Raw genomic sequence first — 4,132 nt, 5'->3', positions numbered from 1 at the left:
ATGACATTTCTTTAACTTTCTGATTTATGTATGCGTAGTTCCATGTTTGCAATGCAAGTACATAAAGTATAGATATTTCGTGATTATATATTAAATTAATCTGATATATGTATATAATGCAACAAATTATTCAGATTACATAATTTTTAAATTTTTTATGGGATAATAAAACATTAGTTATTGTCAAGTAATTACTGTATTGGATATATTTGCATATATGTAGCTTAATTTAATGCTTAATTAATTAATTAAATCATTGCTTAATATTTACAATTAATATATGTTATTTTACAATAATGATTATAAAAACTCAAAATTATATTAAAAATCTTAGTTTATAAAGTACCTTATATTTAATGACAATCCAATGCAACTTTTAATCATTTAATATAATGATGGTGTTAATCACTCTATCAATAATTACATTTTATATGACATTTTATTAAACGATTTATTTGTTTAAAGTAAGGTATTACCTATTTTACTATTTATCTACTAATTAGTAGTTGTTTATATTGGTTTATATTAAATAACTATAACATTGTCATTAGTAAATAATTTCCTATAGAACATAATGGAAAATGGAAAATCATTTACCATTTCATCACGATAAAACGTTAGGTAGTTCTTTATATATACATATATATATATATATATATATATATATATATATATATATATATATATATATATTGTCATGATAGTTTACTTAATAAGCGTTCGGAATAGATTCAGACACTACGAGCAATATCAATGTAAAAAGTAAAATATTTACCGAACGGAGTTAGTTGTATCGAATATCGAATCGAGTTTCGAGAAACTCAATATTGTCGGTATAATAAAAAATAGACTTATTGTTGATCGTCAGAATAATTAAAGAAGCTTAGAATAATTTTTTATGTCGGCTAGTTAGCTCGTTATGGTTAAAAAATGTGCTCGAATAAAATATTATTTGTACTTAACGTACTTAATGAAACGATTTTCATTAAATGAGATAGATTTTTTGCAAATTCATATTCGCTTCATAAATTTGCGATTCTCTTAAAAGAACATAGCAATGAAATTGTTAAGTAAAAGAAAAGGAGATATTTCTTGAAAGATGAAGAATACGGTTCATTGGCGGGAAAAAGGTAATATCGACTATTTTTTGCAATGTTCTAAGCATACGTTTCATTGACTATTGTGAAAAAGGCAAATAATAATGAGATAGTAATAAGCATTATTTCTAGATAATTTAATATAAAAAATTTGCAATAAAATGATTTTATTTAAGAAAAAAGAATTAAACTAAAATTCCGACCCCCCCCCCCGCCCCGACCCCAATACTATAATAACCCCCCAATACTCAATTACGGATTTCAAATTCATTAATTACGAATGATATTCTCCATATTTGTTTTTATTCCGTGAATTTAACTCTTATATTGGAGGGTAGAAATTTTCATCAATTGAGAATGTGATAGTATTCGTAGAGGTTATTTTGTAGTGTAAGATAGGAAAGTACCATTGATGCTGTTGCAAAAAGTTGAAGTATCTACGGGGAACGTGTATAGCCTTAAAAAGGAATTATATTGAAAAATAAAGTTGAATTAGATTGAATAAATGCTTGCTTTTAAGTTATCATGAAACTTTTTCAGGATATTACGATACATTTAATACAAAACTAATAAAATGTTATTTCATGATAATATTAATTTATATAATATTATTTTAGTTAATTAACTTGTTAAGTATGCAAAAAACAATAACGCATTAATAAGGCTTAGAAATCATATAATGGGACTGTAAAAATATAATTAACATGAAAGAATATAACTTTTTATATTTGAATAATGAAATGTTATTTATTCTTTTGAACGTTGCGAAAAAAATCAACTCCTTTTATATAAATTTTTTTCTTTTCTTTTTTTGTAGTAGATGACACCTGTGCTATTCGTATATATATTTTGTAGTGTACGCATTTTACTAATCCAATATGAAATTTATGCAGTTTTATAAAATTGTCTGGTTTTTTATGTGGAAAAAATTCAAAAATAATATGCTAAGTAGAAATAGGTTGAATATTCTGCTTCGCGTGTTTGTCTGTATGTGTGTACCAGGTTATTATACAATTGTAAGTCTTTCCCCAATAAATATATATATATATTTATGTTGAATCATGAAAGTGAAAAAGCATAAAGTAGAAAATCAATGTAAATTGAAAATTATGGTTAATTAGACAAAATTATTTATTTCAAGCAATCTCTCAGTAGCATTAATTTTCTTCAACTCCTAAATTTTTGTAATATTCATTTAATCATTCGATTTTAATTAAATTAATGAATTATCTACTTAAATATTATTACATAAATATATGAATTTGAGAAATTAAATATTGGATTCTATGTTTTTACTGAAAAGTTGTCTTCGGATAAAATCCGTTTGAAAACGAAGTTTTATGTCTGACCGATATATTATCGGTGTATTCTCTTTCTCTGATTCGTCGAGGGTGGCATTTGTCGTAAATCTATTTAGAAAGCCTTTGACAAAATATCTCGGAGAAGAATATTGAACTTCATTCCGCTCGTATTTTTTTTTTCTACGCAAAACATTTTCTATACAACTTTGATATTTCAACCGACTGATCTCTTAAACCAAATCTTAGAAAAATATGTTTTTAACTTTTTACAGTTGCATATAATATTTAAAATTGTAACCATGAAGTTTCTCTTTTATTACCCTTTACATTGAGTGACGTTTCATGCGCTTCTTATATCATACAAATTCATTTCCTGAATTAAGTCTCTATTATTTTCTTATTACTTGATACTGGTTATTTTATTTATAATCACTTATATCAGTTTTATAATTTTTTGATAATTCTATTATTCATATTTATGCATTTAACAGGCACTTAAGAATTTAATTTTCAATAAATTATTACTAAAAATTACAAGGATCTTAATCTGTCGAAATTAAATTCGAAAAATTCATATAAAAGAAACTTTTAGTTTTTTTTATCAAATATAATTTGCGTATTTGCGTTTCATCTCTACAACAATTCCTCGTTCACCTTCTTTGAATCATTGTACTACCCCAGGGGAGGCTGAAAAATCACCAAGGGTACGAAAAAAAACCTTTTTAAGATTAAGCATTTACGTGCAGGATGTTTCTTTCTTTCTTTTCTTTGTTTTTTGTTTTTTTGTTTTTGTTTTTTTACCGTATTTAAGTATCGATGAATTAAACAATTATTAAATTATGGAGGCGATGAATCGTCGTGCTTCTCTTAAGGGGTGAGGATCGAATTATAGTAATCACTAATGTAAAACCTTGTCAATTATCATAATTGCGATGTGTTTGTATATTTTACTTTTTTAACACAAAACGTTTACTTTAGATAAAATGGCCAATCAAATTTCTCGTTATAACTAATAATTTATGTCTTGTGAAATTCATAACTATTTCTTATGCAAATGGATTATAATTTTAGATGCAATTTATTCACTTTATTCACTACGATTGCTTTTTTAACTATACAGGTTCATGCAGAAATAATAATAGAAGTATTAAAAGCTAATGAAAATTGCTAAAGTAGAGGCAAGGTAATATATTATGAATCTTTAAAGAGATTTAATTTTAAATTTAAATTTAAAACGAGGAAACAAAATTCATCTTTATCAATATATCTAATCATGCTATTATAAATTAGTCAGTTACTTTGCTGAATTTATCACCTAATACATGCAACGATTATGAATTATATTAAATTAAAATTAATTACAGAGCCATTATAAAATGTACCAATAAATTCATTAGAACGAACGAAAGTACTTAATCCGAAGGTTTAACGAGTAAAAAATAATTTCACTAACGAAATATAGAATTTAGCTGGAATAAAGTAAATTTGAATTAACAATACTTTCTTATAAAAGCTTATTTATAATGGAATTGCCATTTCATTCCATTTTCACAATTTACACGCTTGTAGAAATTTTAATTTATAAGCTTGTTCATCTCTCGCTAATAATATAAATATGCAAGTAATATCAAACAATTTTATATAAAACGTATTAATATTTTCCTTTCAATTACAGGAATTTAAAATAATTACACGATAAAATTATTTCGAAATTAATAACTCCAAACTTAATTT

The sequence above is a fragment of the Ceratosolen solmsi genome, unplaced genomic scaffold (assembly GCF_000503995.2).
Source record: "Ceratosolen solmsi marchali unplaced genomic scaffold, CerSol_1.0 scaffold1, whole genome shotgun sequence".
NCBI classification, from domain to species: Eukaryota; Metazoa; Arthropoda; class Insecta; order Hymenoptera; family Agaonidae; genus Ceratosolen; species Ceratosolen solmsi.
Note: the sequence above shows the minus strand (reverse complement) of the source record.